The sequence below is a fragment of the Saccopteryx bilineata genome, chromosome X (assembly GCF_036850765.1).
Source record: "Saccopteryx bilineata isolate mSacBil1 chromosome X, mSacBil1_pri_phased_curated, whole genome shotgun sequence".
Lineage (NCBI taxonomy): Eukaryota > Metazoa > Chordata > Mammalia > Chiroptera > Emballonuridae > Saccopteryx > Saccopteryx bilineata.
This window is the reverse complement of record NC_089502.1, coordinates 75418527-75444491: the sequence shown is the minus strand read 5'-3', so window position 1 is coordinate 75444491 and position 25965 is coordinate 75418527. Positions and strand designations below refer to the sequence as shown.

The 25965-nt window shown below is 35.6% G+C and overlaps 1 protein-coding gene and 1 non-coding gene across 6 annotated transcripts in view; both read right to left on the bottom strand.

The window, feature by feature from the left end:
* EDA (ectodysplasin A) overlaps positions 1-25965 on the bottom strand; it is a 409324-nt gene that overhangs the window by 293425 nt on the left and 89934 nt on the right. The window lies entirely within an intron of this gene.
* LOC136318002 (small nucleolar RNA SNORD50) lies at positions 6489-6554 on the bottom strand. Its single transcript, XR_010727983.1, has one exon. It is a non-coding gene; the product is annotated as a small nucleolar RNA SNORD50 (small nucleolar RNA).

Genomic DNA, 25965 nt, shown 5'->3' with positions numbered 1-25965 from the left:
ATTTAATCTCAATTCTAAGCAAGTTGTGTAGAACATATTATTAAAGAGAAAGACTCCTGATCTGGGCAGAATGATGTTTTTCCCTTTCCCTTACAGCTAAGTACAACTATAAAACCTAAAAATGGCACAAGAGGCAACCAAAGGAGATCTCTTAAAGGTGGTAAGAAAAAGCTGAGTTGTTTTGGGATCCCAGAACTAGAGGTGCTGCTTAATAACAGGATACTTTGCATCCACACACCCAATGGAGAAAGGCCACCCAGACCCAGTGTTTCCAGATCCTCCACCCTAATAAGAGAGGTCAGCATCCCAGGTAGACTCATTCTCTCCAGAATCAAACAAGAGTCCTTTTAACAACATTAGGCAAGCACAAAATCACCAGCACAGAAGCTCAATTGGGACTAATGGGGTTATGGACCCAATTCCAATGTGTAGGTTGGGGGGGGGCTTGTTTCTACACCAACAATTTTCCAACATCAGCAGAGTCTCAAACAATTCAACTTAATTCTGATATTATCTACATGGCCAGAGCATCAAATACCACAGGTTAATGGTTCAGTCTTTTTATTTATTTATTTATTTACTTTTTTTTTTTAGATTTTTAAATTTATTTATTCATTTTTATTAGAGAGAGGAGAGAGAGAGAGAGAGAGGGAGAGATAGAGAGAGAACAGGGGGAGGAGCAGGAAGCATCAACTCCCATATGTGCCTTGACCTGGCAAGCCCAGGGTTATGAACCAGCGACCTTAGCATTCCAGGTCAATGCTTTATCCACTGCGCCACCACAGGTCAGGCCAATGGTTCAGTCTTTTAAGACAACCTTTTTCCCTGACTTCAGAAATTATCCAAAGTCTAGGTTTATCACCTGTGTTTCTGACCAATCAGCTAAAGATCAGAGGTTCCAATGACCCTCGCTTTGGGTTTGATTAATTTCCTGGAGTGGCTCACAGACCTAAAAAAACCCACTTACTTATAAGATTACCATCTTATTATAAAAAGATATAACTCAGAAACAGCCAGATGGAAGAGATACATAGGGCAAAGTATGAGGAAACAACACAGAGCTTTAATACCCTTGCTGAATATGCTATTCTTCTCAAATCTCCATGTGTTAACCAACTTGGGAGCTCTCTGAACACTCCCCTTTGGGGTTCTTATGGATGTTTCATTATACAGGCAAACTTGATTAAATTATTGGTCATTGGTGAATGATTCAACCTCCAGCTCTTCTCCCTTCCCTAGAAAGCAAGGGTTTGTGGAAATGAAAGTTCCAATCCTATAATCAAGTTTGGTTCCCCTGGCAAACAGACCCCATCCTTAGGTGCTTTCTAAAAGTTATGTCATTAACATAATCCCAGTTGTGGTAGAAAAGGGCCTACTGTGAATAACAAGAAACCCACTTTACCTTAAGGGCTGTAAAGCAATTTCGAGAGGTGAGGACAAAAGACCAAATATTATAACAAAAGAAGCTCCCATTGCTCTTATCACTCAGGAACTAAATGTGTGTATAGTCATGTATTGTATAATGATGTGTCAGTCAACCATAGAATTTATGCATATACAATGTTGGTCATAAGATTATGTAATGGATCAATATTTCCTGTAAAAAATAAAAAGATATGTGGTTCAGGAGGATTTTTTTCCCTTTAATGGGAGCAATATCTGGGGGGTTTGGCAATAGATTCCCTCTTGCTCACTGCACTTCAATTTTGAGAACACAGATGACATCCCAATCAGTAAGCCACTGACCTGTTTCAGAATAGCAGAGTTTGTCCCCACAGCACTACATATTCAGAGGACACTATAGCCCTTCCAGATCTAGTCTGATGGTCTTTAGTGTACATTGCTGTAAATTCTTTGTCGAGTACGTGAAATCCTGTGCAAGTATTGAGGTCCATAGGACTACCTCAACAAGTATTCAGTGCCACTGTCACTTTGCTTTCTGTGGTAGTGGGAGCCTGTGCCTGTACTTTGGAAATATTTTTCAGGTTTTAATGATGTAAAGTATAGATAAGTTTTATTTCTTCTGTGAATTCAATGCCAGAGAGAATCCTTAAAGCCAGATGGGGTCAACAAAACTAAAAACAAATTTCCAAAGTCAAAATACTGCCTAATCATTTCTACACCCTCTCAATGTTAAATAGCCTTTCTTTTCTCTTTTTGTTTTTTTTTTTTAATAAACACTGCAACATTCCTTAATGTGATCACTGCTCCAACATGAAATAGTCAAAAGCACATTTCCATGAGAATCCTCTATGTTCCTTGGTATCTCCATCTTGGTTTCTTATTCCTACTGAACCTCAAGCCACCTTTCACTTCCTCCTGACAAGTCACTATTATAATGATCTACATATACCTTACCCAGCCAGTTTCTCCTTGATATTTCCAATAAATCCAGCCCACATCCCTGTTCATGGAGCACCATTGACAGCTTCGATGTTCTATTTCTGACCCTGTTAAAAGGAAGCAGGGGGAGGACTTATGGGACAGTGTTTATAAAGTCTATAGTTGTGTACAGTAATATCCTAGGCCCTGACATTCACTCACCACTTACTCACTGACTCACTCAAAGTAACTTCCAGTCCTGCAAATTCCATTCATGTTAAGTGCCTTATAAAGGTGTACCATTTTTTATCTTTTATATTATATTTTTACTGTACATTTTCTATGCTTATCTATATTTAGATACACAAATACTTACCATTGTGTTACTATTGCCTACAGTATCCATTACAGTAACATGCTGTATAAGTTAACTTCGAAACATGTGAAAAAACTTATAGAACTAAATATAGAAATAGAAAAATCCAGGATTATAGTTAGGCCTTTAAAACACCCTGCCTTCAGCAACTAATAGAACTTCAGGACAGAAAGTTAACAATGATATAAAGACAAGAAATATACAACCAGCACTGGCCAGGTGCTCATTGGTTAGAGCATTATCCCAATATGCCAAGGTCACAGGTTTAATCCTTAGTCATGACACATATAAAAATCAACTAATGAATACATAAGTAAGTGGAACAAAAAATCAATGCTCCTCTGTATCACACCATCTTTCTCTAAATCCAATAAATATGTTTTTAAAAAAGAAAAATACAACCAATAAAAATCTAATTTCTATATATAGAACTCTCCACTTAAAAACAGACTACACATTTTTGCAAGTGCTTATGGAACAGAGCATGTTCTGGCCCATAAAATAAACTTTAGCACATTTAATTTAAAGGAATTAAAATCATACAGTATGTTATCTGATCATAATGAAATGAGACTAGAAGTCAATAATAGACAACAGGAAATCTCTTAACACATAGAAATTAGAAAACACACTTCTACACAATCAATGAGTAAAACAGAAAATATCAAAGGAAATGAAAAATACAAGAACTCACAAAGCTCAGCAACAAGCAAGCAAACAATCCAATTAAAAAATGAAAAGAGGACCTGAACAGACACTTCTCCCAAGAAGACATACAAATAAATGGCCAACAGATAGATGAAAATGCTCATCTTCATTTATTATTTGAGAAATCCAAATCAAAACTACACTGAGATACCACCTCACAACTGTTAGATTGGTTATTATCAACAAGACAGGTAATAACAAGTGTTGGAAAAAAACAAAGTGTCCCTCAATAAAGGATTGAATAAAGAAGATGTGGTACATATATACAGTGGAATACTATTCAACCATAAGAAGTGATGACGTATTGCCAGTTAGGACAACATAAATAGGCCTTGACAACATTATACTGAGTGAAATATGTAAATCAGAAAAAGCTAAGAACTATATGATTTCACACATAGGTGATATATAAAACTGAAAAACATGGACATAGATAAAAGAGAAGTGGTTATCATGGGGAAGAGGGATGTGGGGGAGGGAGAGGAGGTTGGAGGAGGGTGTAAAGAGGGACAAATATAAGGTGACAGAAAAATTGTTTGGGTTTTTTTTTTACGGGGACAGAGAGAAAGTCAGAAAGAGGGATAGACAGGGACAGACAGGAACAGAAAGAGATGAGAAGCATCAATCATCAGTTTTTCGTTGCGAGACCTTAGTTGTTCATTAGTTGCTTTCTCATATGTGCCTTGACCGTGGGCCTTCAGCAGACCGAGTAACTCCTTCCTCGAGCCAGCATCCTTGGGTCCAAGCTGGTGAGCTTTTGCTCAAACCAGATGAGCCCGCGCTCAAGCTGGCAACCTCGGGGTCTCGAACCAATGTCCTCTGCATCCCAGTCTGATGCTCTATTCACTGCACCACCTTCTGGTCAGGCCAGAAAATTATTTGACTTTGGGTGATGGGCACACAACATAATCAACAGTTCAAATGCTATAGAAATATTTACCTGAAACCTATGTACTCTAATTGATCAGTGTCACCCTGTTAAATTTAATTTTCTAAATAAAATTTTAAAAATACATAGAACTGAGTGAAAATGAAAATACAACATAGCAAAATAGCTGGAATGAAGCTAAGGTATTGCTGAGAGGCAAATTTATAGTACTAACATCCTCTCATAAGAAATAAGAAGATCTCAAATAACCTTAGTTTCAACATCAAGAAACTAGAGCAGTGGTTCTCAACCTGTGGGTTTTCCGATGGCTTTAGGCGACCCCTGTGTTTTGGTCATTCGACCCCCACCGAGGTCGCGACCCACAGGTTGAGAACTGCTGAACTAGAGGAAAAAAGAGCAAAATAAACCCAGGAGAAGCAGAAGGGAGGAAATAAAGAGAAGAACAGAAATCAATGACATTGAAAATAGAAAACAAAATAGAAAATTAATGAAACCAAAAAACTAGTTCTTTCAAAAAGCAATAAAATTGACAAAACTCTAGCAAAACTGACAAAAACAATGAGAGAAGACACAAGTTACCAGTGTCAAGAATGAAGAGTATATCACTAAATCTTACAGTGATAAGAATTTAATAAGGAAATACTATGAATAACATTATGATAATAAATATGACAGCTAAGAAAAAATGGAAAATTCCTCAAAAACCAAAACTACTAATGTCAACCAAGATAAAATAGACAACCTTTTTGAAAAATTAATTAATTTTTTTTTAAGTGAGAGGAGGGAAGATAGTGAGACAGATTCTCACATGTACCCCAAGCAGGATCCACCCAGCAACATCCACCTGAGGCCAATGCTCTACTGATCTAGTACCAATGCTCACATCTGAGCTATTTTTAGCACTTGAGGCAGAAGCCCCATTGAGCCATCCTCAGTGCCCCGGATGGACACACTCAAATCAATGGAGTTATGGTTGCAGAAAGGAAAGAATGAGAAAGAGAAAAGGGCGAGGAAGAAGAGTGGAGGAGTAGATGGTCACCTCTCCTGTGTGTCCTGACCAAGAATCAAACCCGGGACTTCCATACACCGAATCAATAGGCCAGAGCCAAAACAGACAGTCTAAATAGCCTTATAACCAACAAAACAACTTAATTTGTAATTTAAAGTTCCTGAAAAAGAAATTTTATGCTCACCTAATTCAATACAGAATTCTATCAGGCATTTTAAAAATAATTAATGCCAATTTTATAAAATATCTTTCAAAAAATAGAAAGAGAAAGTGATACTACCCAACTCACTTTATTAAGCCAATATTACCCTAATATCAAAACCAGGCAAAAGACAATACAAAACAAAAACAAAAGGAAACAAACAAAAAACACTAAGAACCAATATTGCTTATGATCTTAGATACAAAACTTTTCATCAAAATATTTACAAATTGAGGCCTCACCTGTGGTGGTGCAGTGAATAAAGCGTCGACCTGGAAATGCTGAGGTCGCCGGTTCGAGACCCTGGGCTTGCCTGATCAAGGCACATATGGGAGTTGATGCTTCCTGCTCCTCCCCCTTCTCTCTCTCTCTCTTTCTCTCTCTCTCTCTCCTCTCTAAAATGAATAAAGTCTTTAAAAAAATTGAAAAAAATGACATGATTGGAAGGAAACTATTTCTGTTTGCAGATGCTATGTGTATGTAGAAAATCTCAATGAAATTACAGAAATACTCTTAGAACCAATAAGTAAGTTCACAAAAGTCACAGGATAAAAGATCAACATATATGGTTAGAATATCATTCCTGATACACCAAGGTTGTGGGTTCAATTCCCAGTCAGGGCACATATAACAATCAACCAATGAATGCATAATAAGTGGAACAATAAATCAATGTTTCTTTCTCTCTCACAAAAAAAGATCAACATAGAGATATTAAATTGCTTTTCTACATACTAAAAAAATTTAAAAACACAATATCAAAATTAATACACACAAAAAAACAAAATTAAAAACACAATACTACTTGCAACTGCTCTGAAGAAAAAGAATACTTAGGTATATACTTAACAAATATGTACAAGACAGGATGCATATGCTAAAAATTACAAAATGCTGATAAAAAAATCAAATACTTAGATAGATATCCTGTGTTCATAGATTGGGAGATAATACAGTAAAGATGTCAATACTCTTCCCACTCATCCATGGGTTTACTGTAATTCTTTTCTTCAGGTAATCAGATTCGGGATAGGTTTCATCATTGATTGGTTTACTGTAATTCTTACCAACATCCCAGCAAAGATGTTTGTAGATACAGGCAAATTTACTCTAAAAGTTATAAGGAAAAAGTACAGATCCTAGAATATCAATAACCTTGGAACAGAATGAAAAAGTGGGAAGAATCACTCTCCTACATAATGTGAATTACTATATAGCTAACATAATCAAAAGAGTGTGGTATTGGTGGAGGAGTAGACATATAGATTTATCTATATGTTTATTCATATACCAGAACCCAGAAATAGAAACACATAAATAGGCTCAACTGATTTTTGACCAAGGTTCAATTTCAATTCAGTGGAAGAAGCAATGTCTTCATAACAAGTGGTGCTGGAGCAATGAATATCCATAGTTAAGAAAATTTTTATAATATATATATCCATATTTATATAATGTTTTATAGTAAATACTATAAAACTCATTTTATAGAAGAGGAAACTGAAGCTAAACAAAACTGAATAATTTGGCCAAGTCCATGCAGTAACAGCTTGTAAGTGACAGAGATAATGTGGTTGATTACAAAGCACTTGCTTTTGTTAGATTCCTCCATACTCAGAGCACTAAATTAACTATTAGAGATAAAAAGAGCTAAGTTTTGATTGTTCTCTCACATTGATGATTGACTTCTCACTGCCCCATCTCTTCTAATTTTGCTTTTCTTCAATACTGTTATTATGCCTAATCAAGTCAATTTTCACTTATCACTAAGAATAATGTCACTTAGTTATCTCCCTCAGACATCTTGAAATAGTCATTGATGCTTTTCTGCTTAAATTTAAACCATTTACATAATTCTTCATTCCTTGTTTGCTTACTCACTTGGCTCTTATGTCAAGTTCACTTATTTTGTTCCTTCTTTCCTTTTTCCTACTTATTTCTTGTTCATGCTGCTCCATATGCCTAAATAAATTATTGCTGTTCTATCAGAAAAAAGATAAAAGATGATTTAAAGAATGTCACTAAATTATTACAATAAACACTTAAGTGTATTAAATATATAAGCACTAGACCAGGAATTACAAAGATCAAAAGCAATGAAAACTCAACTAGGCCCCGACCTCAAAAATATTATAACGTAATAGGAAACATAAAATACATATGTACATAAAACCAGAACTTATACAATTTATATATGAGGTCCTAAGAATAGTTTAAAGTAGCAGAAAAGTTAAGTGGAAGGATAGATAACTTTCTGTATGGGTGACAGGAAAGGTAGGGAACGTTCTAGGTACTCTTATACTCATTTTATAGATAAGGAAATTGAGATATGGAGAGTGTAGTCTATGCAGCTGAGGTTTTTAAAAGGCAAAAGTACTTAAATATTTGCAAATGACAGGCCTTCTATATACTACTAGAAGTAAGCATTTGTATCTTAAAATTAATGTAATAAAATAACCGTGATATCATCTAAAGTATAGTAAAAAGAGATTCGATCTTTAGTGCTTCCCTCCTATTCGTCAAGATTTCCCCCTTAAAAGTCTGTCCTGAGTCATCTAAGGAGTAGTAAAGGTATCTAAATCCCAATAAAAACTGATTCTCTCTTCGTTCTGCAATTTCTTTTTCCTTTAACAATAAAGTTCAGGTCTCCTTTCCTCCTAGAGGGCAGATAAAGAGAAGAGCATCAAGGAGGCAGAAAGTTCTTGTTTGCCAGTTAGGTCATTTTCATTTAATTCAGGGGTATCATTAGTTTTGCTTGGGGGAAAAAAAAAACTTTCAATACCTAGGCTTCAGATAAGGATTAGTTTCACAGTTCCATTCAGTCAGTGGTCTTATAAGCCAGTCCGTCAATAGAAGATTTAAAAGATTTTAAAGTGGCGCTTATAAATTAATCAATCAAATGTAGGTATAAAAATAAAATGTTTATTAAACAACTACAAATGTCATTTTGTTTTTTCAGTAAATCAATTTCTAAGCAAACAGATTACTAATGAAATCAGCATGTAGATAGAGATTCAGAGCTTAAGAAAATAATTCTTGAATTAGTGGTTCAGAACTATGATTTCAGAAATGCCTCATCTCAAAAATAGTTCCTTTGATGTGGCTATAAGTTCATCACATAGCTGCTGAGAAGAAAAATCAACAGCAATTGTAGCCTATATTAACATAAGTCTAATAACTGGATTAAAGGAAGGCATAATTTCACTATACTCTGGGCTGAACAAAGAATCTCTAAAGTATTAGGTCCACTTCTGTGTGGTCCACCTTATTTTATTATTTATATCTTTTTAAAATTTATTGATTGATTTTAGAGAGAGAGGAAGGGAGAAAGACAGAAACATTAATCTATTCCTGTATGTGCCCTGACCTGGGACCGAACCTGCAACCCTCACACATTCGGAGGATATCCTAACCAACCAAGCCATCTGGCAAGGGCTCAGTGTGGTCCACTTTAAAGGAAAAAATAAACAACTGAGAGTATGTTCTAATAATTTTCAGAATGCTGCAAACCCTGCAATGTTTGGCAAAAAGGTAAAATTAAGAGGAATCATAAATGCTATCTTAAATATTAAAAACACTGATCTGAAGAGTATAGAACAGAGTTACTCTGTCAGGATCCAGAGGACAAAATTTCTGGAAGTCCTATGAGATCTTGTTCATCATGCTTCATAAGGTTGGAATTTCTCATCTGTAAAATGAAGGAAATGAATGAGACAATCTTCCAGTCCTTCCATCTGTAACAGTCCATGAGTTTGTTGTTACATAGAATCAGATTTTAGCTCAACATATTTCCCCCTTGCCACTAAATTTGTCAAATAATGGAAACAGCTGCCTCAAGAGAATAGTAAACTGACCAACCTGGAAGATATTCAAGCAGAATATCAAATGATCTTTCAAGAATACTCTAGAAGGGATACTTGTAGTACAGAAGAGGAACTATACAGTGTATTAAGGAATGCAGTTTTGGAATTGGACTTAAATTTGAAATTTGGATCTGCTCATTCTTAGCTTTGAAAACTTAGACAAGTTAACTTCTCTGAATGTGTTTCCTTATTTATAAAATTGCAGTTAACAATAGGATACTTTTGGGGATTGTTGTGAAGATTAAATAAAATGATGCAAGTAAATACTTATCACTGTGCCAAGCATACAATAAAAACTTGATACATATCTACTATCATTGTTATTGAAGGGGACTAGATAATCATTGAAGTATCTTCCAATTATAGGAGCCTATGTGGGTCCATAAACATATTTTGATAATGTTACCAAAGTGGAAGTATTCCGCTGCCTGTTATAATGCAAGAGTCTCTTCATCGATCGAGATTCATTTACTGTTATTATGACAATGCCAGCCAGCAGGGTCTACCTTTCCTGGTAAGACACCATTTGGCCTAGCTGAGCTGGGGGCCTGATCCATCCCAGACAAGTAGGGAACACTAGCTGAGACACAGCAGGATTATAAGAGCTGGTGGCAATATGTAAGTTAGCAGAAGCATGGACTGAGCAGAAACCAAAATAAGAGACCAGCAGTGGCAACATGAGTTGGAATTATAGGACAGGAAAAACAAGTATAGTTTGTTACTAGAATCAACTTAGTTTGTACAAATCTTAAAGAATTAAATAATAAGGTTAAATACTCAAATTTTAAATAATACTCAAAATTTAATTAGAGAAAGTTTCAGTGAGCCTGTTGAAAAACCTAGCTGGATCACAGAAGGAGTTATATTGACAAAGATTCCTTACAATTAGCTGAGTACTGTGTTAAGTACTTTATACACATTATATTATTAAAACTTCACAACCACCCTGTTATCATCACCAACATGTTATACACATGGAAATTGAAACTCAGAGAAGTTGGATAATTTGCCTAAGATCACATAGCTAATAAAGTACGTGAGCTAGCTAAGGCAGGTTTCTCAAGAATGAAATCCTCTCACCCATTCAGGAGTCTATATTGTCTATATCATAAGAAAAAAAATCTTCTAGATGGAGTTGGGAACACCTACTGAGATGAGACATTGCTCCTGGAAACTCTACTGATATAACCCTGGGAGACAGAACGTTTTCCTATCATCAATGTTAGAATAAATGCTGAAATAAGAAAAAGATGAAAATAACATAAACCATAATAATTTATTATATAAGATTTCAGTTGTGCTTTTACACTTATCTGTCATTAATATTAAACTATCATTAGCCCTGGCTTGGTTGGCTAGAGCATCTTCCTGATACACAAAGGTTGCAATGAAACTGGGGTCAGTATAATGGTGCAGAAGAGAAGGATATGAACATTTATTAAGTCTACAATAAATAGGTTTTATATGTTAGAGATTTTGCATGTTATTCCATCTACCGTAAGAAACAAATATGTGAGGCAGGTCTTATCACCGTTTTATAAATGAGTCAACTGAGGCTCTAAGATGTTAAGAAACATGTGGCTAAGAACACACTGCCAATTATACAAGGGTTGTGTAGCTGCTTTCTAATTATTAATTTGATGTTTTCCTTCTCAAAGGTTATTTTGTATTCTTTGAAAAAAATCAACAAAATTAACAAACATTTAGCTGGACTGATGAAGCAAAAAACAAACAAGACTCAAATTACTAAAATCAGGAATGAAAAAGGGGATATTACTACTGACTGTGTAGATATAAAAAAGCATTATAAAGAAACAACTGCATATAAACAAATTAAATAGCTGAAATGGTCAAATCCTTAGAAAGACAAAAATAACAAAACTGATTGAAGAAGAAATTGAAAATCTGAACAGAACTATAGCAAGATATTAAATAAAAAACCCACACAGAAGGGCTCAGATAGCTTTATTGGTGAATTTTAATGAACATTTAAAGAATAGTTAACACCCATTCTTCACAAACTCTTCCATAAAACAGAAGAGCAAGGAAAACATCTCCACTTATTCTATGAGGTCAGTATCACCCTGATACTAAAACAGACAAAGACATCACAAGAAAAAAAAAAAAAAAAACTATAGACCAATATCCCATGAACATAGGCATAAAATCCTCAACAAAATACTAACAAACTAAATCCAGCAACATATAGAAAGGATTACACACCATGACTAAGTGGGATTTATCCCAGAAATGCAAGATTTAACATTAATGAAATATACCATATGAATAAATTTCCCAAGAGAAGTACAAAACTTATACCAAAAATTACAAAACATTGTTGAAAGAAAGTAAAGACCTGAATAAATGGAAAGACATTCTATCTTCATATATCAGAAAATTTTGTATTGTTAAGATGGCAATACTTCCCAAATTGATCTACAGATGCTACTTAATTTCTATCAAAATCCCAGCCAGAATCTTTGCTGAAATTGACAGGCTGATCTTAAAATTCATATGGGACACAGAATAACCAAAACAATCTTGAAAAAGAACAAAGTGTACTCACATTTTCTGATTTCAAAACTTACTACAGAGCTATAATGCAATCAAGACAGTTCTGGTATAAGAATAGACATATAGGTTAATGGAGTAAAATTGGGATTCCATAAATAAATGCTCACATTTGCAATCAATTGATTTTTCATAAGGCTGCCAAGATAATTCCATTCAATAGGAGAAGGATAGTCTTTAACAAATGATACTGCGACTGTATACGCATGTGCCAAAAAAAAAATGAAGATGAGCTCCTTCTTTATGTCCTATAGGAATATTAACTCAAAATGAATCACAGACTTCAGTGTAACATAGAAGAACCCTTAGAAGAAAACATTGGAATAAATGATTGTTAACTTGGGTTAGGACAGCAATTTTCAGCCTTTTTCATCTCATGGCACATATAAACTAATTACTAAAATTCTGTGGCACACCAAAAAATGTTATATTTCATTCACACTGGATGGCTATTGTTGTGTGGGTTATTGTAATTTTCTTTTATTTGACAATTTAAGGGAAAAGAAGTCAGTGTCCCTGACTAAATAGGTATTGCATGTTTTTAAAATTCTTTTCTTGACTGACCTATGGTGGTGTAGTGGATACAGCATTGCTCTGGAACACTGAGGTTGCCAGTTTGAAACCCTGGGTTGCCTGGTCAAGGCACATAGGACAAACAAGCAAAGCAATGAACAACTTAAGTGAAGCAACTATGAATTGATACTTCTTGCTCCCTGTCCCTTTCTCCTTTCTCTGTAAAATCAATATGTAAAATCTTTTTTAAAAATATTTTTAAATTGAATTTATTGGGGTGACACTGTTAAGCACGATTATACAGGTTTCAGGTGCCAAATTCTATAACACTTCATCTGTACACCGTATTGTGTTCACCCCTCTAAGCCAAGTCTTCGTCCATCACTATTTATGCATCTTTTAAAAATTCTTGCAGCACAAGGGTTGAAAATCACTAGGTTAGGCAATAGTTTCTTAGAAATGACACCAGCAGCACAAGCAACAAAAGAAAAAAAAATGGATAAAGTGGACATTACCAAAATTAAAATCTTTTATATTACAAAGTATAACCATCAAGAAAGTAAAAACTACTCACAGAATTGGAAATAGTATTTGTAAGTCATATATATATATATATATATATATATATATATATATATATATATTTGATAAGGGGCTCTTACCTAGACTATATAAAGAAATCTTACAATTCAAAAATAAATGCATAAATAACTCAATTAAAAAATAAGCAAATAATTTGCGTAGGCATTTCTCTAAAGGAAATACATAATAAGCCAATAGGTACATTAAAAAGACGTTCACTATCCTTAGTCTTTAGGAAAATGCAAAACAAAACCACAATTGAAATACCTCTTCAGGCTCATTAGGATAGATATAATCAAAAAGACAGTAACAAAGATTGGCGAGGATATGGGAAAAAATAAAATATAATACTTCCTTTATCAGAATGTAAAACAGTGTAGTCACTTGAAAAACAGTCTGGCAGCTCCTCAAAATGTTAAACATAAAAAAAAAAAAATGTTAAACCTAGAGTTGCCCTATGGCCAAGAAATTCCACTCCTAGGTGTATACTCAAGAAAACTGAAAACAAATGTCCACACAAAAGCATGTACATAAATGTTCATAGCAGCATTATTCAGATGAGCCAAAAAGCAGAAACAATCGAAATGTCTCTCCACCAAATGTGGAATCTATACAGTCGAATGTTCATTAACCATAAACAGAATAAAATACTGATTTATGCTACACCATGGATGAATCTTGCAAATATTATGCTAAGTGAAAAAAAAACATATATTATATGATTCCATTTATATGAAATGTCCAGAATAGGTGAATCTAGAGACATATAAAATACATTAATGATTTCCAGGGGCTTGAGCATTTAGGGGGGAATGGGGAGTGACCGCTTATAGAGACTGGGCTTCATTTTGTGACTCTAAAATTGATTTTGATAGTGGTTGCATAATTCTGTATATATTAAAAACCATTGAATTGTACACTTTAAATGGATGAAGTGTATGGTATGTGAATTATAGCTCAATAAAACTGTTGTTTAAAATAAAAGCAGTGCTGGATAAAATTGCTGACATGTTGGCATGGATTAAGGCAGGACACACTACATTAGTGGCCATTGTATTCTTTACCATCATGACTTGTCAGAAAGGAAATACCATTTCACAGCTAACTTTTTTATTTAAAAATTAAAAGTGATACCAACAAAAAATTTATAAAGGTATCCAGGCATCCCCAAACTACGGCCCGCGGGCCGCACGCGGCCCCATGAGGCCATTTATCTGGCTCCCTGCTGCACTTCCTGTACGAGCACCTCTTTCATTGGTGGTCAGTGAGAAGAGCACTGTATGTGGCAGCCCTCCAACAGTCTGAGGGACAGTGAACTGGCCCCCTGTGTAAAAAGTTTGGGGACCCCTGTTCTATACCCTTCTAAACTGACTTCAGTTTGGTTGTTTAGTTTATAGAGGTTAATAAATCTTAATCTACATTGGCAACAACAAAAATCCTCTTCTGACTTTCTCAAGAGGGTAAAATATACACAAAAATATTTGGATGAGAGTGCTAGAAACCTATTTGTATTATTCTTAATAATAATGTCCTTCCTAAAATACATTGTTTAAATTCTTAATTTTTAAAATTTGTTTCCCTATACCTTGTATTATATTATATGTTGCAAGATGGTCTAAAATGCTAGCTTTAGATATCATAATTAATCCAGGTGCAAGATGGTCTAAAATGCTAGTTTTAGATATCATAATTAATCCAGATTTTAAAATGATTCTTCCAAATTATCTAGGTCCTAAATCTATTCATTCAAATATAAGGTCTACCGGAAAGTTCTGTCCGTTTTTGGAATAAAACAAAATACAAATTTTTCTTATCGTCAATAAACTTTATTAAATAATATAATTGCCATTATTATTAATGATTTCTTGCCAGCGTGAGGGCAATTTATATAGCCCATTTTTGAAAAATGTTTTATCTTTTGATGTGAAAAATTGAACCAGTGCTTGTTTGATATCTTCTTCATTTTTGAATTTTTTGCCCTTCAAAAAATTTTGTAAGGACAAAAACAAGTGATAGTTGGAGGGTGCTAAGTCCGGGGAATATGGTGGATACGACAGACATGCTTCTGTAGCATTTCTTCCTTGTTGAAATTCGTAAAAATTACAGTGGCATAAATGAACTTTATCAGTAGCCATGGGTACACTATCGCTTTATACATAAGACTAATGTGAATCAACTTTGTTTTAGTTAATTTGCTACGTCAGTATGTATACATAAGTAATAAAAATAGAGAGGCACACATGCGCCAAATAAACATGTGCTCACGTGTCAAAACTTGTTGTGATAGAAACAAACAGAACTTTCCGGTAGACCTTATATATATTTATTGTATTTGTTTCTATACCATAAAGGCCCAGATATTATCAGCTAATACAACATTTGAATAAATGTTCCCATAAAATCATTTGCTACAATCTTGCTACATATAACACAAAAGTTATTTGCTAACTGGCTCCAAGCGAGAACAAAAATTTAGTTGAATAATTTGTTTCAAATATAAGAGCTGCTTAGTATTCCAGTCCTTTTAAAATTAAATTTTAGTTTTCCCCATTATTCAGAAACATCAGTTGTAAATGGTTTCATTTCAGGAAAATTTCTTGGTTCTTTCTCTCTCTGGGCAGTCACTGAAAAGACTTATAGGAAGACACAAGTTTTTAGAAAAAAAAGTTAAACAAGCTATGAATAATGCCAACCTATTAATCACTTCTGTGTTCCGGCATTCATATATAAATACAATAAAACAAAACCAAGAGGTTAAAAATTGAAACCCTTCCAAAATAAACAATTCTTTCTATCTTCACTCCCTCAAGTTAAAAAGTTGCAGGTTCCTGCCCTAGCTGGTGGCCCAGTGAATAGAGCATTGTACCAAAGTGGAACAACGAATTGATGCTTCTCTCTCTCTCTCTCTCAAAAAAAAAAAAGTTCCAAATTCTTATCCAGTCTCACTCAAGTTCAGATTCTCTCAACATTCTGGTGGGTAGAAATGTACAGCTATAGAGCATCTAATAAAATTCCAGGCCAAAGTCACTGAATAAATCAATAAAACTAAACAAATGGCATTTCTTATGAAATACTAACATGATTGAGCACACAGCATTTCAATCAGTCAACATCAGTTGTATAAAATGATTTCCTATGTTATAAATGGAGTATGAATGAATAATTCATTTTAATGAATTAACTGCCTCATGCTGCCTCACCATTGTATTTTAATTCTAGTTATAGAAGGACCTGAATAAGAAAGTATGTACTAAATACAGGAAGACTTGAATATCCATAACCACTCAGGAATGAGTTATCCAAGTTAACCAGCTAGCTAAGAGCTTAATACTTTAAAAACATTTTAAATGTAATCTGTTGGACAAAAATCTAAACACAACAGTCACTACTTATCTTCTTAAGTAAAATAAAGTGGATACTCACAATTTATTTACGATGAATTTGGGTCATTATTATGAACAGCAATTACTGTGTCATGTAATAATGTGCTGATGCCCTCAAGGCCTATTTAAGCAATGTAAGCTATTAGTCCCACACTGCTCTGGGTCCTTGGCCTTTTTGCTGGTTTTCTGATTCCTTTCTTACAGTCAGCTGTCTCTCCCTCCTACTATCTTCTGTGGGCCTTTCCTTCATTTCTAAGTTTCCTCTCCACTGCTGTTGGCTGGGAAATCCGATAATCATGATTTAAGCATGACAAGTAAATAAATTATGAATGAGGATTTAAGGGGCTTACCCTATAAAGTGCATGAGCTTAAGTGCATGGATTTTGTGACATATACTTTATCTTCACAAAGCTTTTTTGAGTTCTTGCTGAGGAGAAGTAGAAGGAAGAGGCAGTACTAGTAGATGTCTCAGAATGAGGATACTGCAATCATTTATTCCACAAATATTTACCAAGTGTTTATTATGTGTCAGGTACTGTTGTAGTTATTGGGGATAGAGTAGTGAACAAAACAGACAAAAATCCTTGTCTTCATGGAGCTTATATTATAGTGGTGAGGGTGAGGGGGTTGGGAGAAGAGAGGGGGAAGAGAGAGGGGATAGAGAAGGGAAGAGAGAGGGGACAAAGATGGAGAAAAAGAGAACAAAATAGTAACAATAATTACAACAATAACAACTAACACATTAAAGCACTTAACATGTGTCAAGCACTGTTTAAGTGCCTTACATATAAATTCCTTGCATCCTCAAACATCTCTATGAAGTAGATTACTATTATTCTATTTTAAAGGTAGAAAAGAGAAGTGGAGGTTAAATAAACTGCCCAAATGCACACAATGCAAAATAGAACCACTTTAAACCTGGTGTGTCCAAGCTATAAACTCTGTCTTAACCATTATGCTATATCAAAGATAAACATGATCTGTAACATGTTAGATGTTAATTTAAACCCTATATTCAAGGAGCAGTAAGCCAATTTATTTGAAATATATAAGGGAATAGTAAAAGAAGGAACTGAAGAAATAGGTTCAGCTTACACTATAGGCAGACTTGAATGTAAGACAAAGAAGTGCCGGCTGAATTAAGTGCGATTAGAAGCCATCAAAGATGATCATATGATTAGTGCTTCACTTTATAAATGATGAACAGGAGTGAGGAGAGTGGGCAGGAGAGGAGATTAGATTTACCACTGAACACTGATTAAGAATGTTGACACAGCCCAGGTGAACATGAACTAAGGGAAATGATATAAGATAAGATATGACATGATATGATATAATTTGAATTATGAGAGTTCCAGAAAACTAGATCTTCCTCTTTCTCTCTCTCTCTCTCACACACACAGAGACAGGCATACAAACCAGTAATGGAAAACTCAGTCTTCCAGTTTAGGCCAGATCCTTGAAGTCATCCTTGACTTCTTTATTTCCTCTCACATTCTACATCCAATCAATAGCAAATGTAGACTCCAACAACTCTTTCCTGGCTTACTGTAATAGCCTCCTTACTTACTCCCTGCTTCTACCTTTGCCATGCTAGTCTACTCTCAAATCAGTAGCCAAGCTAACTTGCTAATACAAAGACAAATCAGCCCTGGTCGGGTAGCTAAATTTGTTATAATTGCCAAGGTTCTGGGTTTGATCTCTGGTCAGAGCATATACATGAATCAGCCTATAAATGCATAAATAAGTGCAACACAAATTGATGTTACTCTGTGTGTGTGTGTCTCTCTCCCTCCCTCCTTCTCTCTCAGATCAGTAAATAAAAACAATTAAAAAGAAAAAAGAAGAAATCAGTTGCCCCTTTGCTCAAAACCCTCCAAAGCCCTACATGATCTGGTCCACTTCCCATTACCAATCTGACCTCCCCTCCTACTAGTCTTTCTTTCATGCATTCTGCTTCAGTCACTCTGCCACTTTGCTACTTCTGGAACATTTATGTTCTCCCCCATTTCAGGGTCTTTATACTTGCAGGTCCTGCCTGTAATGTCCCCCTTGTCCCCTACCATGTCTGCTGGCTATCATCTAACCTCCAAATCTTTGCTTAACCATCACAATCTTAGCTTTCCTAGAGTATACCATTTAAAATTGTGCACGTGTACACACTCTATCCCAATACAACTTTGTAAATTTTTCTCCATAAAACTTCTCACTATCTGACATTTATATACTTTACTTAGCTCCTTATGTGTCTTCCCTCCACTAGAATATCAGCTTCATAATGGTCAGAATTTTTGTTGCATTTACTCCTATATCCTTGGTATCTTAAATAGTACCTGGCACTTAGTGGTTCTTAATAAATATTTGTTGAATAAATGAATAAATTCATGAAAAATAAAGTGAAATACAAAAGGGACACTTAAGAATTAGAATTTATATAACAGGGAAACTGATGGAATGAATGGAACAAGGAAGGAGAATGATTCAAACTGTCTATATGGTGTCCAGACTCCAGCAATGACAGTAATATTATCAGAAATAGAATAGAGAAAATTAAATCATATTTATACATGATGAATATGTGGTTTGGGACACTAATGAGAAATCCAGCAATGCAGATCTGGACCCTAAGAAAGAACAAGGCTGTCTGACCAGGTGGCTGCACAGTGGATAGAGAATCAGACTGGGACACCGGGTTTGAAACCTCGAAGTCACTGGTTTCTCATTCAGTTTGAGCGCGGGCTCACCAGCTTGAGTGTGGGTCCCGCTGGCTTGAGTGTGGGATCATAGACATGACCCCATGGTCACTGGCTTGAGCCCAAAGGTCACTGATTTGAAGCTCAAGGTTGGTGGCTTAGTCCAAGGTCACTAACTTGAGCAAGGGGTCACTTGCTCTGCTGTAGCCACCCCCCCATCAAGGCACAATGAGAGAGCAGTCAATGAACAACTAAGGTGCCACAATGAAGATGTGATGCTTCTTACCTCTCTCCCTTACATCTGTCTGTCCCTCTCTCTCTCTCTCTCTCTGTCTGTCTGTCTGTCTCTCTCTCTCTCTCTCTGTCACACACACAAAAAAGAAAGAACAAGGCTAAAGATATAGGTTTGGGCCCTGGCCGCGTAGCTCAGTTGGTTGGGGCATCTTCCTGTTATGCCAGGGTTGTATATTCAGTTCCTAGCCAGGGCACATATAGGAATTGACCAATGAATGCATAAATGGGTGGAACAGCAAATCAATGTTCCTCTCTCTCTCTCTCAAGTCAATAAAAATATTTTTAAAAAAGATATAGGTTTGGGCATTATTAATATACAGGTAGTAGTGTTGGTGCAGACAGGACAGAACCTTGGGAAAGGCTGTATGTGGGTAGTTCAAGAAAGAAAATCAGTCAGGGAGATAGAAAGAGAACCAGAATGATGCCATGTCATCATATCAAGAGGAGATAGTTTCAAGAAGGTGACAGTAAATTAGTATTAAATATCACAAGAGAAGTCAAGAGGGTTTTGGAAGAAGCAAGTTGATTTGACAATTAGGAAACCATTGGTGACTTTTGAAAGAGGTGTTTTACTGAAGTGGCTGGAACGGAGGCCAGTTTCCAAAGCATTTAAGAAAAGTACTTTCTTTCAATAAGCTTAACAAAATAAAAATGCTTATACCCTTTTGCCTAGTAATCCTATTCCTTGAATTTATCTTAAAAAAATGGTTCATCAAGCCCTGGCCAGGTACCTCAGTTGTTTAGAGCATCATCCCAATATGCCAAGGTTGCAGTTTCGATGACAGTCAGGGTACATACAAGAGTCAACAGATTCGTGTGTGGGTGGAACAACAAATCAAGCTCTCTCTCCAGCTTTTTCCATCTTTTTTTCCCTCTGCCTCTCTAAAATCAGTAAATTAAAAAAAAATGGTTCACCAAAAAAATAACAGTAAACAAATACAAGAATTCAGGAAGATGTACATTTTGTTATTATCAGTCATAATAAAAAAATTGGATACTATTGGTACTTGAAATGTCCCACTAAAATAAAATAGTTTAGTAGTTTCTGATATATGGAAACAAGAAAATAATTGATGAATATAATAAAGAATATGAAAAAAACAAAAGTAATATGTTAAATAAAAAAAAACAAAATATAAACTTAAAACATATACCATTCATTCATTTGGCATTTAATTATGGAGCCCCTGCTAATGTGATAAGAGCGTACCATATTTCCCCATGTATAAGATGCCCTCATGTATAAGACGCACCTTAATTTTGGAGCCTGAAATTAAGAAAAAAATGTATTGCATAAATTTATTGAACTCAAGTTTTATTCATCATAAAATTCATACAATTCTTCATCCATGCAAAAAAAGTGGCAAGTGCAAGTAAAAAAAAACTACAACCACTGTATAAGATGCACTCAGTTTTTAGACTCCAAATTTTTCAGGAAAGGGTGCTTCTTATACATGGGCTGCTACAACAGGCAGGCCTGCTTCACAAGACTTATAGTCTGTGATTAAAATTATTTTAAAAATGCATACATATCTGCAAACAAAGAAATGTATACCATACCCTCAAATGGCAAAAACTGTATGTTCTGACAGTAGGATTGTGACTCTATTTCCTCTAGCTCTTTCCAATAAATAAAGAGAAAATAAATACTTATGGCAATGAAAGGAAGAAGAGCATTGAGAGGGTATCTTGAGGGACAAGCAGGGTTTGAGGAAATGTTTTTTAGAAAAGGAAACTTGAGCAGGTGCCAAAACAGGATAGAGTAGAGAGGAAGAGATTAAAATTTCACACATCTTTTTTACTGCAACAGCTAAGTTAACATATCCATTCTGACAGTTCTTCAAATTCCTTGGAGAATGGACTTTGAGTAGCTTAGAATAGCTGTCCTAGAGATGACATTTAAACATGTCTTTTGTGAACACTAATAAAGATCCTATCCTCCACCTAAAAAAAATAATGCTTGATTCAGACAATAAATTTTATAGTAAAACTAGCTAAACATGGAGGAAAAAGTTACTGAACATTATTAGCTCTCATGAATTACCTCAGACTATAATATGTTTTTACATCACTGCAATAACTTTGCTTCTAAATGATTTTTTTTTAACAGAGTAAATACTGGTTGGATGTGGGATATATTTTTATTACCATTTAGAAGAAAAATAATGTAACAAAATTGTGGTATAACCCATATAATACTCTGACCTCTCAGTTCCAAAATTAGAAATTCAAATACGGCATTCTCTGGCCACAGCCTTCTAGGTTGCTGGTTCAAATACTCCCACAATTACCATTCTTTCAACTCATCAAGATTTCTAGTCCACTGATCCTGCCCTTTCTACTTTCTTCCTACTCATCAGAATTTTCTTCACTTCCTTCCTTATACAACTTAGGGTTCCATAGTGCATCACTGCAGTAAAACTACTGCCAAAACCACAAATCTCTTGCCTCACTCACTATGATGTTATTGTTGATGAGGATAATGATATTTTGGTACTCATATAGCCATAGTCCAACCACTGATCATTCCTACTATCCACTTTCTGTGCATGAGTATTCAGTAGCCAATTATGGGGCAATGTCACACAACAGGCAGTTGGGTTTCAATAAATAAAATTCACCTGGAAATGCTGAGGTCGCCGGTTTAAAACCCTGGGCTTGCCTGGTCAAGGCACATATGGGAGTTGATGCTTCTAGCTCCTCCCCACCTTCTGTCTCTGTCTCTCTCTCCTCTCTCTGTCTCTCTCTCTCCTTTTCTCTCTCCTCTCTAAAATGAATAAATAAATTTTTTTGCCTGACCTGTGGTGGCGCAGTGGATAAAGCGTCAACCTGGAAACACTGAGGTTGCTGGTTCAAAACCCTGGGCTTGCCTGGTCAAGGCACATATGAGAGTTGATGCTTCCTGCTCCTCTCCCTTCTCTCTCTCTCTCTCTCTCTCTCTCTCTCCTCTCTATAATGAATAAATAAAATCTTTAAAAAAATAAAAATAAAAAAATAAAATAAAATTCAAATCACTACCTACAGCAGGGCTCTCAACACTGCTCACCAATCCTACTGTTTCTCTGGTCAACACACTTTATTTTTTTCAGTATCTACCACAATTTTTTCAAATTTTATCCACTCTCCTCAAACCTCCAGAGCACTATTCTGCTGTTCTGCCCCTTTATGGAAAGTCACTTTGCCTCTTCCTGGAAGAAACAAACCATTAGCTCCTTAAGAATAGCACATAGCTGACACTCAAGTATATGATAAGTAGGGGAAAATATAAAAGCATGAAAAGGGGGGAAACTTGTCATAGTAACCTTAAAGAGCACTTACTTTTCTCTAGGCCTTGGTTTTTAATTTTTTTTTTAATGATCCCATCTGATTTTGTTATTCTAGTTTTTATTCTTTTTCAATTACAGTTTACATTCAATATTATTTTCTATTAGTTTCAGGTGTATAGCATGGTGAGTTTTTTTATCTTAAAAAAAGAGGCAAGTGTATGAAATTATCTAAGTATTCCCCCTCCCCAGTTCTATATACGATGGTAATAAAAATTGGGTTCCCTTGTCAGGACCTCTGAATTCAACCTGTCCAAAGAAAGATTTTTCTCAAAAGTAAACAAGCAGTAGCCAGGAAATACCACCTAATGCCTGTGTTTCTAGTTAGGAGAGATGCTATAATTCACTGTACAATAAATATTTACTGAGTTCCTTCTATGTGTAAGGATTTACAAGGAAGAATAAAGGTTATGCAAGACCTGTTTTTTGCTTTCATGGAACTTTCAATTTACTAGGGAAAGAAAGACTTTATAAAAACATCTCTAATAGGTAACAAGTACAACAATTTAAAACAAAGACTAGTAATCAATGACTTGAATGATTCTTATCGCTTCTTAATCAAGTGTGAAAAACTCTGATAACTGTCAAAAAGCTGTCATTTCCTTAGATATGATTTAACAGCATATATTATAGACTATTCACTGCTATGGTAGAAGTAGGTAAGCAGAGAAATGTGAAGTTAATTCTCATTTACTAAAATGTTCTTCAAATTTCAAGACACTCTACTTTTTGAAATGTTTTCCAAGGGGAAAAAAAACATCTTGCAAATATTTGTTAAACCTATCATCTGCACAAATTTTATGGTCAGTGGAATAAATCTGAATATATCAGTTTGCTGAAAAATGAAAAGGGAGCAGAAAGAAAAATCGAGACTGACATATTCATGATTAGGGTTCTATGCTTGGCCTTGCATTAAAATCAACTAGGAAAAATTTTTTAAATTACATATTCCTGCCCTCCCCACTGAGAATCTCTGGGGTTCAGGCCCAGAAATATGCATCTTTAAAGCTCCTCAGTTGATTCTGATGTACTGCCAGGTTGGAGAACCAAGGTTAGATCATTTAGATAACTCACTATCCCCAAGGTTAGATCATTTAGATAGCTCACTATCCCCAACCCCACATTTATTTTGCTATATTATGTTATAGTATAGCAAAATAAAATTTTGATTTCTAAAAATAGATTCCTTGAGGCTAGCAGGTTATTTTAAAATAAAATTTACTACATAATTGTGTTACATTTTAAGTGTTTTATGCACACTTTGTAATGTATTGATGTCCGTTGCATAGTGATTGTATATATACTATACACATTTACGCCCATTTTATAGGACTTGGAGTCTAATTTTTAAGTCCTTTAAATGATTACAGATTTATAGTTTCTGTATCTTTGCTCTTATGCCACATTGTTGGTTATATCTATGATTTATTTGATGTTTAGTCTTTGGTTAGGAACACAACCCCCAATTATAATATTGTTCCTGCGGAAAAACATGATCCATTTATGATATGGTTTCAAGAAACACCACAGTGGTGAAAATCAGGGCCTGCCTGTACAGGTGGACAGGTCACTTTTCACAAAAGATATGTTCCTGAAAAATGGTATAAACTGAATTTCTATCAGTCAAGTCATTTAATATCTATCAAACATGCACTTAAGCTAAAGAAACCTGTTAATAAAAAAAAAACACTTCGGCCCTGGCCGGTTGGCTCAGCGGTGCAGCGTCGGCCTGGCGTACGGGGGACCCGGTTCGATTCCCAGCCAGGGCACACAGGAGAGGCACCCATCTGCTTCTCCACCCCTCCCCCTCTCCTTCCTCTCTGTCTCTCTCTTCCCCTCCCGCAGCTAAGGCTCCATTGGAGCAGGGATGGCCCGGGCACTGGGGATGGCTCCTTGGCCTCTGCCCCAGGCGCTGGAGTGGCTCTGGTCGCGGCAGAGCGACGCCCCGGAGGGGCAGAGCATCGCCCCCTGGTGGGCAGAGCTTCGCCCCTGGTGAGCGTGCCGGGTGAATCCGGGTCGGGCGCATGCAGGAGTCTGTCTGGCTGTCTCTCCCCGTTTCCAGCTTCGGAAAGATACAAAAACAAACAAACAAACAAACAAACAAAACACTTCTAAAACATTAAAGCTCATCCTTATTTCATTTGCTCTTAAATTTTTAATTTAATACATGGTGAGCTATTAACAGCACACATTAATATTTAAGTAGAAGCTATATAGACAACAGTACAAATAGTATTTTTCTTGAATATCAAACTGCAGGTCATATACTTTGGAGTCAAAATAAGTAATCACTGAAGTTTCCATCCAAGATACCTTTTGTAGTGCTATGCATTAATCTGGCAAAGAATGTGGATAGCGAGTCTGTTTCTTTTTACTCTAAGATTTAAAAGGATCAGAGTACAGACAAATGTTCACACAAAGTTACTGTGAGTGCATGAAAACGACAGGTGTGAGGATCCTCCTTTTTCAAAAAAATAAATACAAGCCAGGTTGATCTGTGCAGCTTAAGTGGTGAGGACTTCTAAACTGCAGACAGGTAAACTAAATACTAGAACCAAATGAATTAACTCAAAGTTATTTGCTCTGAAAGTAGCCATTTCCTTGTGCAGAAGAGAGATTAAGTCAGAAAAGTCATGCAAAATACTTTGTAAATTCTAAAGTACCATGCAAATATAGAAAGCAAAGTTCTTAGTTGAGAGTGAGGATGGGGGTAGTGGTGTCAGTGGTTTGAGGAGAAAGTATGAAAAAAATCCAGAAAAGGAAGGGAAGGATTGAACAGGGAGGACAGCATTAAAAGTTTAACTTAAGTTTTGTGGTCAAGAACCAGTCAGACTAGTAAATGTGGTCACGTGGTTTTGTCCAGCCTCTTTTGCTGCATGAGTGCAAGCACCAAGCACCCATGCAGAAAATTAGCAGGGTTGAGATTCAGCTAAGTGAACAAAAAAAGCAAGAGAAAGCAAGGAAGTTAAGGGTATATGCATGCTAGGCGCTGAATTACAGTGGTGGCAGTAGAGAAATAGAAAAGAAAAAGACTATGAGGTTTCCAGAAGTTCAGATTGATAGGAGATAGCTAAAATGCATGAGAGGCTCAAAAATGTGTTAACATAAGTTCGAGTCAGGCAACGGGATTTGAACACTTGCGCGAAGCACTTGCACAGGGAGAATTTTGGATCAGCTGTAGTCCTAAATTTCCTCAACAGTGGGCTATGGAAATTAGTAGACAAATAGAAAGATAAA